This window comes from Phyllobates terribilis, unplaced genomic scaffold (genome assembly GCF_046119375.1).
Source record: "Phyllobates terribilis strain yellow unplaced genomic scaffold, ASM4611937v1 Scaffold_9__5_contigs__length_417890890, whole genome shotgun sequence".
Taxonomy (NCBI): domain Eukaryota; kingdom Metazoa; phylum Chordata; class Amphibia; order Anura; family Dendrobatidae; genus Phyllobates; species Phyllobates terribilis.
This window is the reverse complement of record NW_027362769.1, coordinates 329,843,797-329,856,471: the sequence shown is the minus strand read 5'-3', so window position 1 is coordinate 329,856,471 and position 12,675 is coordinate 329,843,797.

Below are 12,675 nucleotides of genomic sequence, written 5' to 3'. Positions count from 1 at the left end.
GTTATTCCGTATGGAGCATTATGTGAGGCCCATTATTCTGTATGGAGCATTGTATGGGGCCCATTATTCCGTATGGAGCATTATATGGGGCCAGTAATTCTGTATGGAGCATTATATGGAGTCCATTAATCTGTATGGAGCATTATATGGGGCCAATTATTATGTATGCAGCTTTATATGGGGTCCAGTATTCTGTATGGAGCATTATATGGGATCCCTTATTATGTATGGGGCTTTATATTGGGTTTATTATTCTGTAAGCAGCATTATATGGGGTTCATTAATCTGTATGGAGCATTATGTGAGGCCCATTACTCTGTATGAAGCATTATATGGGGTCTATTATTCTGTATGGATTATTATATGGGGTCCATTTTTCTGTATGACGCATTATATGGGGTTCATTATTCTGTATGGAGCACTATGTGGGGTCCATTATACTGTATGGAGCAATATATGTGTTAGAACCCTCCTGTTTGTTTTTTCCATCTTGTGTTTTGCGGTCACGTGACCATCTGCCTTTATATTCCAGCTCCACCCTTTTGACTGTGCTGGACTTCAGTGTTTGACTGTTTCTCTAACCAGTTGCTTCTGTGCCTTTCTCTGTCAGTTCGTTTGGTCCTTCTGGGACCTCTAGTACTTTTTTTGTCTGTTTGTCTTTTTGTGTTCTGCAACAACTTCTCTGTTTAGGAGGTGTCCCATTTTTGTCCCAGTCCTTAGTTCTTTTAGGGACCCCTCCCCTTATGCTATAGGTCTTCGTTCAGACTAGCCGAGGACTAAGGCGGGTCTGTTCGCTAGGAACAGGCAGCCCGCTACATCGTAGGTATTCAGCTTAGTTTTACTATAGGGACAGTTTTCCCTTATCTTTCCTTAGTACATGTTGCAGATCATAACAATATGGGGTCCATTTTTCTGTATGAAGCATTATATGGCGTCCATTATTCTGTATGGAGCATTATATGGAGTACATTATTCTGTATAGAGCATTATATGAGGCCCGTTGTTCTGTATGGAGCAATATATGGGGCCCATTATTCTGTATGGAACATTATATGAGGCCCATTGTTCTGTATGGAGCAATATATGGGGTCCATTATTCTGTATGGAGCATTATATGTGGTCCATTATTCTGTATGTAGCATTATATGAGGCCCATTATTCTATATGGCGCATAATATGAGGCCTATTATTCTGTATGGAACATTATATGGGGTCCATTATTCTGTATGTAGCATTATATGAGGCCCATTATTTTGAATAGAACATTATATGAGGCCCATTGTTCTGTATGGAGCAATATATGGTTCCCAGTATTCTGTATGGAGCATTATATGGGGTCCATTATTCTGTATGGAGCATTATATGGGGTTTGTTCCTTGTATGTGGTATTATTTAGTTGCTATGTAGTGGTAATATGTGTCTGCTCATGGTGTGGCAGTATTTGTCCCTTATATATGTTATTACTCGATGACTATATGGTGGTAATATGTGGTCTGATGATGGTGTGGCAGTATTTGTTCCTGGTATGTGGTATTATTCGGTAATTATGTGGTGGTGATATGTGATCTAGTGATGGTGTGGCAGTATTTGTTCCTTGTATGTGGTTTTATTCGATAATTATGTGGTGGTAATATGTGGTTTGGTCATGGTGTGGCGATATTTCTCCCTTGTATGTGGTATTATTCGGTTACTATGAGGTGGTAATATGTGATCTGACCATGGTGTGGCGGTATTTGTGGGGTGCCTTGTACTATATGGAGGACCATACTGGGTGCATTATATTATATGAAGGACTATTGCGAGTGCATTTTGTTATATGGAGGACCATGGGGAGAGCATTATTTTTATGGAGGACCATGGGGAGTGCATTATATTCTAGGTAGGACCATAGAGAGTGCATTAGAAATTATCTATGGAGGAGCATGGGTAGTGCACTATTTTCTTTGGAGGCCCACGAGGAGTTCGTTATATTATATGAAGGATGGAGGACCATGGGGAGTGCATTATACTATAAAGAGGATTATGGAGGGCGCATTATACAATGTGGAAGTGTGACATGCAGAAGTAGTGCTGTTGCTTCAAAAGCATCCAGCAACTGTTACAAATAACACAAGCACAGGAGACAGGAAGTGTTGCTCTTCAGAAGCATCCAGCAACTAGAGGGGTTAACACAGTCACAGGAGACATGGAGTGTTTTAGCAGAGCCCCAGGGGGATTATGGGAAACTTGTTATTGTAGTCTGGCTGAAGCCAAAGAAAAAGGTGGTGTGTCATCTGGATCTGACAGAAGGCAACTGAACAGGATTCAAATCAGGAGAGAAACTAAACACAGGTCAGATAAACTCTCTGAACTAACAGTGCTGAGTATTATCGGGCAGGAAGATAAGGAATTGAAGGAATTGTGTCACAGGGATTAGCTCCCTCATCAAACCCCCCCCTCCATCGCCATACAGGATAAAGAATGTTGTGCACTATTGTGTTCTTGTGAAGGAAAAGCCTGTGGTTGTGTATGCATAGAAGTGTGCTGCTAAGAGAACTAATCTATTTTGAATTATGCTACAGAAGAGACTATAATACTGTGCCTTGTGAAGAAACTACTGTATTGTTACTGGAGCTGGTTGCTCAAGAAACTCAGACTGTACTGTAATGAAGATTGTTGCTGTAATATCCCTGAATTGCACTGGCCGTGCTTCAGATTAAATTCCACTGTTAAACTGTTGAAAAAGACTCTTGTCAGATGTGTCTGGTCAGCAATTAAATCTATCGTGTGCCTGAAAGAAGCTGCAGCCTATGTGGTCTTTTGTGACCTCTTGGATGAGTCGTCGCTGCTCTTTTGGGCTAAGAAGGTTCACCACTGTACCATGTTTTTACCATGTGTGGATTATGGCTCTCACTGTGGTTCGCTGGAGTCCAAAAGCTTTAGAAATGGCTTTATAACCTTTTCCAGATTGATAGATCTCAATTAATTTCAGATCTGGCCAGTTTGGAGTATGCTGTTTTCCTTGTTCACAGCTTCGCTGTATCCTGGGGAGCCGGCTCTGGTACACGGTCTAATAAGAGTTTATACTCACCTAATCTGAGAAAGGTTTTTTTTTCCTGCACACAGAGCAGCCAGTACAGGCGGCACAGTGCGGTGATGTCATTGAGACCCCTGTGCCGGAACGCTGCCATCTTGTAGACCATAGGATTACAGCAGCATGCGGCATAAAGAATGGAGAGTGGTGGCTCCTGGATCTACCACAGTAACCAACTCTATCAGTGTCATATTGATGATCAGTTCAAATGGCGCCCGTATGGAGATCCGAGGAACCGGCCAGAAGTCTGGGGCATGTGCACTGCCTGAATCTTCAGCATAGCGACACTATTTCTTAAGGGGATACAATCTAAAAAGAACAAAACAAATAATGAAGTATTTAGTGATGAGCGATCATGCTCTCTACTGCTCGGTGCTCGCCAGAGCATCTCACTGCTCGAGATGCTCGGTGATCGCCGAGTTTTTCCGGGGCTGCTCGGCGGAAGCTCGGGTCCCCTCCCTGCATGTTTGTTGCTCTTTATAGCGCCAATAAACATGCAGGGATTGCCTGCCGCTCACTGTAATGCCGCAGCCATGTTGGTTGTGGCATTACAGTGATTGGCTGGCCGCACAACGTCATCAGGTCTATATCAGACCTGGCGCTGCCATGTTAGTCACAGTCACTCCAGAATCAGGCAGTGTAGGGAGGGGTGCTACTGCGCCAGGAAGAGATTTGCTTGTTAGGTAGTGTAGGGAGAAAAACCATACATTACACATATCCATCTTAACAAACAGTCCTTTTGAGGACTAACTAATCCATCTGCAGAGATATCAGCCAGGCAGGGTGTATAGGCAGGCAGTGTATATAGGCAGGCAGGCAGGGTATATAGCAGACTGCAGTGCATATAGCAGAAGAGGCTCCATTCCAATTATGCCTTTTGTTGCTGTTAGATATTACTATTCAAAGGCCCAGGTCTCAGCGGCCAGGAATACTTTTTTTTGGATCTTAATTCTCATTATTTGCTTAAAAAGCTATCCAGAGACCACAGTTTTTCTGCGCCATCTGCTTGTTGGCACTGCAGAAAACAGCCAGGTCATTTCCATATTACATCGCTAGAAATCCAGCTATTTAAAACTGTGTTTTCTCAGTCAAACGGATCACATATACGTTGTCAGAAAATACTGCCATTTCTGGCCTCCATTAAAAATTTACATTAGTGTGTCAGTGAAGCAATTCACAGCAGTTTGCTGTTCAAACTACTTACCTACAGGCCCGGTATTTAAAACTCTGTTTTCTGCATCACACGGATCACATATAAGTTCGCTCCAAACTCAGTCATTTGTAGTGAGCGTGGAAGATACTGTCCTCCATTTAAAATGGGCAAGGCATGTGGCAAGGGACAGGGAACTGGACGTGATGGTGATGGTGTATGCAGAGGCCGAGGACAAGGCCGTGGGCAAGCTGAAATTGTGCCACAACAAACACCCACATCTACTTGCCTGATCTTCCTGTCCCAATTCCTAGGGGACCGCAGCACACCTCTATTGAACCCAGAGCAGTGTCAAAAGATTGTTGGTTGGATAGCGGATAATGCTTCCAGTCACTTAGCCACCACCACCACCACCACCCTGTCTTCCACACGGTCAAGTCTCAGTAGCCGTAAGTCTGGAACGCATATTCCTCACCCTGATCCTCCTTCCTCCCAACATGCCAAGTGCCCGGAGAAAAATGATCCCACACTTGGACACTCTGAAGAGCTGTTCACTTTTCCATTTATAGATTCGGGTCTCTCGCCCAATCCTCTTGAAGCGGGGCAAGAGGAGATCGCATGTAGCGGTGCCCAAATATTTGAGCAGCCACGGTCACACGAAGGCGACGGTGGGAAAGTGTCACAAGAGGTGGACGATGATGAGAAACAATTGACAAAAAGTCAGGAGGAGGACCAGGGTGCGGAAGTGGAAGACGAGGTGGTGGATGATATAGGAGGACATGCAGAGCGAGGACAACAGCACACAGGGGGAGGGAGGCAGAGCACCCCAACAGGCAGGAAGAAGCAGTGTGGTGGCCGCAGACACAAGGCAGCCAACCGTTCCCCATAACACCAGCACGAAGGAAGTTGCCAGTACAACTGTTAGGACTTCCCGAGTCTGGTTGTTTTTAAAGACTCTGACGGTAACCCCAAAAAGGCCATTTGCCCCACCTGCCAGGCCAGTATCAGCAGGGGTGGCAAAACGACCAGCCTGACCACCACCAGCATGATCAGGCACATGGCAGCAAAGCATCCGACTTTGTGGGCTGAACCCCAGGAACAGTGTCTGCAGGTGGCACCATTGCTTCTTCCGCTGTTGTGCATGCAAGCCAATTCACTGTCCATGGTGCATGCGAAAATGCCTCCTGCCCTGCTCCTGTCATTGCGCACTTTCAAGTAGCAGCATCAGGAAGCACGTCCATGTCCTTGTCCCAGCGCAGCATTCAGTTGTCCATATCCCAGTCCTTGGAATGCAAGCGCAAATATGCAGCCAACCCCCCACAGGCCACACTACTAAATTCTCACATTTCACGACTGCTTGCACTCGAAATGTTGCCTTTTAGGCTCGTGAAGATGGAAACATTCCGTAACCTGATGGCGGCGGCTGCCACTATTTCTCCCGGTGTGCCGTCCCCTCATTACACAAGCACGTGTCCCAAAACATTAGACGTGCCCTCAACAGCGCAGTTACCGGGAAAGTCCACCTAACCACCGACATGTGGACAATTGCTTGTGGGCAGGAATGGTACATCTCACTGACGGCACAATGGGTTAAAATAGTGGAAGCCGGGACCCAATCGGACCTTTGGACGGAACACGTCCTCCCGACGCCAAGGATTGCGGGCCCTAGGTCAATCAGGGTTGCCCCGCGGTCAACAGCTCCTGCACCTCATCCTCCTCAGCCTCCTCCTCCTCTTCAGCCTCCATCTCCGAAATGACCACAACAGTCACAAGCTGGAATCACTGCAGCACGGCCTCGGCCAAGCGGCAACAGGCTGTGCTGAAGCTATTATGCTTAGGTGACAAACCACACAATTCTGAAGAGTTGTGGACAGCTCTGAAAGAGCAGACAGATCTGTGGCTCACACCGCTGAACCTACAGCCAGGCATGGTCGTGTGTGACAATGGCCGGAACCTGGTGGCGGCTCTTAGGCGAGGCGAGCTCACACATGTACCATGCCTGGCTCATGTGCTTAACCTCGTGCTTCAGTGGTTTCTCAAATCCTACCCGTAGCTGCCAGATCTGCTTGTTAAAGTACGCCGCCTGTGTGCCTATTTTAGAAAGTCAGCTACAGCTTTCGCCGCCCTTGCCGTGTTTCAGCAGCGTTTGCATTGCACCACAGACTGGTGTGTGATGTCCCCACGCTTTGGAACTCTACACTGCAGATGTTGGATATTCAGATAGATTCTGCACAAACAGATCTCATATCCAATTACTCAGCTGAGAAAATTTTGAAGTTTGATTCTCAGATTGATAAAATATTGGATTCAACTGTGAAAAAAATACATGACCTACAGGTGACTAAATTTGGGAGAGACATGAGGGACTACTATCAGAAGAAAGTATATTTTTGGCATAAAACTGGAGTGCAAATGTCTAACCTCCCGAGGAAATCTTCAAACTCTTCGGTTACATCACTGAGTGACTACTCTGAGGCCTCCTCTTCATCCATGACAACAAGGTCTGGCACCTCCAATAAGAGGCTGCGGGAAATCAACTTTCATCCATACAGACGACAAGATCAGAAATCACCTGATCGGAAAAGGAATGATTTTAAGGTAATCAACCTCAGTAGTCATGTCTTAACTCAGTCAGACTATTCTTTGCTGAACAAGGGGTTATCATTTGCACCAGTTGCCCGTTTTGATCCATTTACGGCAATCAAGGATCTACTTATATTTGCTAGGGCTTTGATTTTTAAGAAGCATTTCTCTGATGGTGGTCTCCATGATCTTTTTCCCACAGAGGAGGAACAGGCCGCGATAAGGACACTCGAGGAACTCTCTGTTGAGCACAATACCCCTATAGGAGGTAAGATTCCTATATCTATACCACCCCGCTCCAAGAAATTCCCCCCAATGACGACCTGTGCCAATGTTGATCTTTTTGTTCGGATTGTTTCGGGTGAATTAATGTCACTCCCTTGCCATATCCCCCGTGACAACCTGTCAAGGGAGGAGCGTGCCAGGCTGAGTATTTTGCAAAAGTTGCCCGATATACTAATTAAACCAGCAGATAAAGGTGGCAATATTGTCATATGGCCTAGATCGATGTATGAGAAGGAGGCATACCGACAATTGAATAATAAAATGTGTTATCGTAAACTTACGTATAATCCCCTTACATCCTATGTGACGGAACTTAAATCTATCATTAATAAGGCAGTGGATAATGAAATCATCACTAAAGAACTAGCCTCGGCTCTCCTTGTATCTGAACTAATGATCTCTACATTATATCTACTGCCTAAAATTCACAAGGATGTGGCAACTCCTCCAGGTCGTCCCATTATTTCAGGTGAGGGGAATTTCTTGGAGCATGTCAATAGGTGGATTGACTCGCATCTGCAGCCACTGGTAGAGAGCCTGCCATCATTTCTTTATGACACAGGCGAATTATTAAGGAAGTTGGATGATTTATACATCGGGTGCGATACCATTTTGGTGGCTGCAGATGTGGAGTCACTCTACACCAATATCAAACATGTAGATGGACTTGCGGCTGTTCAATTCTTCTTGGGGACATCGTCCCTGCCCAGTTCATTAAGGGACCTTATTCTTGATTTGCTTCAGTTCACTTTAAGTCATAATTTTTCGTATTCAAGGGGTCCTTCTTCCTTCAGCTCCAGGGAACAGCGATGGGTGCGGCCTTTGCTCCGGCCTACGCCTGTCTGTTCCTGGGGCTGTGGGAGAGGGACCTTTTCCTGTCGGATCGTGGTGAGTTGATGTGCCGTGCCCTTTTGTGGACGCGGTACATCGACGATATCCTTCTGATCTGGCAGGGATCTACTATTTCTTTGAAAACATTTATGGATTACTTGAATTCAAATGATCGGAATATTTAGTTAACATATCACTTTGACCAAACCAAATTGAGTTCCTCGATGTGTCCTTGAGGAGGGACAACACTGACTGTATACAGACTACAGTCTTCCGCAAGCCAACTTCGACTAACATGTTGTTACATGCCTCCTCCTCACACCCCAGACATATGCTCCAATCCGTGCCGATTGGGCAGTTTCTCCGCATCCAGAGGATATGCTCCACCGACACGGAATTTGAGAAACAGGCCCTGGAGCTTAAGGATAGATTTTATGCCCTAGGTTATAGCCGGCACATGATAAAGAAGGCGTATAATAGGGCCAGATTTACTCCAAGAAATGATTTGCTATATAAAAAGAGTGATACGACTAGTGGTACCGAACAGGTCAGATTTGTCACTGATTTTCATGCGCAGTTCCCCCACCTTAGAGATATATTATCCCGTTCGTGGCACATCCTGAGGGCAGACCCTATGATTGCAAGATACATATCTGATAGGCCATCTATTACCGCCAGATGGTCTAGAAACATCTGTGATTACTTGGTGCATTCACATTATGAGGGTTCCAGCGGTACATTCTTGGACCAACAACCAAGGAGAAGGGGATGTGTTCCGTGTGGTCGGTGTGTGGCATGCCCCAATGTTGAACGAAGCAATACTTTCTTCAAATCTGATGGATCAAAAATATATACAATCAACAAATATATCACCTGCACTACCAGGAATGTGGTATATTTTGCCACATGTCCGTGCGGACTGGTCTATGTGGGTATGACAACCCGCCAGCTCAAGGTGCGCATTCGTGAACATGTGTTGGTGATTATTGCTGCTGCTGACCACACGGATCCATCCACATTGAAGACGATACCGCGTCATTTCAGGGACCATCATAAGTGTGACGCCTCATTGTTGCTGATCAGGGGGATTGACTCTATTCTACCAAGTATACGGGGTGGCAGGACGGGACAAAAACTGGCCCAGCTTGAATCCCGCTGGATCTGGACCTTGAATACGGTGCATCCAAACGGATTGAATGAGAACATAAGCTATGCCCCCTTCTTCTGATTGTTCATTTCGCTTGTAACACATAGAAATATGCTTTGTACCATCGCATTCAATTTTTTCATCTATATTATGCCACATGACTGAACCTTGATTTTATATTAGGACTTTTTTTATTGTATTTTAACTTACATTCTTGTTTTTGTTATGTGGGATCTTCATCCTTTCTTGTCCTTGATGTGTGCACCCCTCCTCCTGGCTATTTGTTGAATTGGTGTTATGGGACGACTCAATTTCAGCGGGCACCTGCAAAACGAAAATAATGGCTTCTTGATTTTTTACAGAAATATTCTTTGTTTAACATCATATTTTTGTATAGTAATTTTTTCACGGGGATGGATATAGATGCTGTGTATATCACTATATATTTATACTGCTATAAGGTCTAATTACATATTTATTGAGGACATTGTATGCCAGATGTAGATAGCATCTTGACTATATTTATTACCCCGTGTATTTATACATTATTTCTCTTCTTCTTTTTACTCCTGTGTTGCTCCGCAAATCCCCACATATGTTTTATTACATTTAGTGTTTGCGGCTTTTTTTGCGGTGTATGTGTGCCCTCATTAATGGCGCGCACCAGTGGGAACATCTCTGATATATGATGACAGCGTGCCATGCACGCGTGCGTGCCACTGCTCCATGGCGGCTGCCGGCTTTCTGTGTCTTTAGCTTGACGTCGGGTCACCCCTGACCTGCCGGCCGGCGTCCCGGTTGCTGTGGTTACACACGCGTCACTTCCTGGTCACGTGTGACTCGTCATCATGTATCACGTGATGCGGATGTGCGCTAGCGTCCTTAACACCACGGCCAATATCCGGTGTTTAGCATCTCCGGGCGCTTATAAATATCAAACCGGTGAACACATCATCACGCCCCTTGACGAAGGGTTAACCGAAACGCGCGTCGGGGCTGCAGCTTCACACGTACAGCTCTCTTACAAGTGCCCTCCTTCCTGGTGCCCTGTCCTTCTGCCTCCATTGATAGTGTGGGATTCCCTGGTATGTATATGATTATGTTTGGTAGTAGGATTTATATTACAAGGGCACCTGATGATGATGTGTCTCTGTTGATCACTAAAGTGTTGTAATGTAATATCTTGTACTGAATTTATTGCACTATTTTGTGATCATCTACTTAATATAATATGATCTCTATAAAAGTTTTATGCTGTACTGCGTGTAGCTGGACGCATCTGGTTCATAGAGGCTGCACCTTACACCCTACCCCTATGTCTGTTTTTTGTATGATTCCTAATAAACGTTGATCATTTTATATATAAAGTTATAGGCTCTATGATCGTTTGTTTTTTTCGTCTTTATTACTGCAGATGTTGGGAAGGATTTGTGAGCAGAAGAGGGCAGTTGTTGAGTACCAGCATTAACAAGGCCGTCGGTATTCAGTTCAGACTCCACACATAAAACCTCAGTAGTGGACATGGATGTCAGACATATGTACCATCCTCCAAAACTTTGAGGACTCCAACAAGATGGTGAGCGGCGATGACGCCATAATTAGCGTCACCATCCTGCTTCTCTGTCTTCTGAACGGCTCTCTGCTCACAATCAAAGAAGATGCATTGCAGGCGGAACACGATGAGATGGAGCAAGGAACCATACAGGGTGATTACACACAGCCAAGCCTCATCTCATCCCAACATGGATTGGTTGACAATGAGGAATAGGAGGAGGAGGAGGAAGGACAGGAGCTAGTTTCATGCACTATAGACGGTACTACCTGCTCAGCTGTCATACCGTCTGTTCAGAGTGGATGGCCAGAGGACAGAGAGGAGGAGAGAATGGTCAGTCATCCTCTTGGTGAGGACACGGAAGTCTTGCCTGTTAGTAGTCTGGCACACATGGCTGAGTTTATGTTACGCTGCCTTTTCCATGACCCTCGCGTTCTCAAAATTTTGGGTGACCGTCATTACTGGTTGGTGTCACTTCTAGACCCACGCTACAAGGAGAACTTTATATCTCTTATTCCTGAGGTGGACAGGTCTACAAAAATGGGGCTGTACCAGAAGTCCCTTGTTGTGGAACTATTAAAAAAATTCCCATCTGAAAACGCTGACGGCAAAGGGCACACTTCTTTGGACAACCAAGGAGTACAGGCGAGAGAGACACAACTTCAATCCAGCAGAGGCAGGGGAACACTGTCAAAGTTCTGGGAGAGTTTTCTCAGACCCTCCCATCGCACAGGCCCTGAGGCGCGGGGTACTCTCACAAGGAGTGCAAAGTTTGGGAAGATGCTGAGGGAGTACCTTGCTGACCGTACCAACGTCCTCCATGATTCCGCTGTGCCTTATAATTATTGGGTATCCAACTGGATACGTGGAATGAACTGGCTCTATATGCCTTGGAGGTCCTGGCCTGCCCTGCCGCCAGCGTTTTTTCAGAGCTGGTTTTTAGGGGCGCTGGTGGAATTATAACTGATAAGCACATTCGCCTGACAACTGAAAATGCTAACAGGCTGACTCTTATAAAAATGAACAAGGGCTGGATTGGGCCAGACTTCTCAACACCACCGAATGATAGCAGCGTAACATAAACTCAAATCCAGTGTCTTTTCTTGAGAGGTGTATTCCCATGCACCTTTTCACACCCACACATGGGTATACGCTTCCTGATTTTGGCTATTTGCTCTTGTCCTCCTCCTTCTCCTCATCCTCCACCACCACATCACCAGGGTGACCGTGGTCCGTGATGCAACACCCACATAATTTATTTAAAGGGTGTTTATGATGGCCGTAAGAATTTTTTTTTATACAGTATGTTCATGTATACCCCCCAGGGGTAAATGTTTGTCAGCCCATACACTTAGTGCATTGACATTACAAGTATAGGAGACCCGTTCCTTTCTAATGGGAACATTTGTTTTATGAGGCCCTCCTCCACATCTCTTCCAAGGGGCATTAAAGTACCTCCAAAGTTTGGGCAGCCCTTGAATTCACTGCATAGGCCAACACTATGGGAGACTCTCTCCTTTCTAATGGGAATTTGTCGTTACTGTGGCCCTGCTCTATGTGTCTTTAAATTCTTAGTGGAGTTTTTCCTAAAATTGGTCAGCCGTTGGACTCGCTGCATACCCTATAACTGTATAGCAGACTCTCTACTTTCTAATGGGAATTTGTCGTTACTGTGGCCCTGCTCTATGTGTCTTTAATTTCTTAGTGGGGTTTGTCCTAAAACTGGTCAGCCGTTGGACTCACTGCATACCCTATAACTGGACAGCAGTCCCTCTCCTTTCTAATGGGAACATGTCGTACCTTGTTACTGTGGTCCTGCTCTATGTGTCTTTAAATTCTAAGTGGGGTTTTTCCTAAAATTGGTCAGCCATTGGACTCACTGCATAACCTATAACTGTATAGCAGACCCTCTCCTTCTGATGGGAACATGTCGTACCTTGTTACTGTGGCCCTGCTCTATTTATCTTTAAATTCTTAGTGGGGTTTTTCCTAAAAATTTTCTGCCGTTGGACTCACTGCATACCCTATAACTGTATAGCAGACCCTCTCCTTTC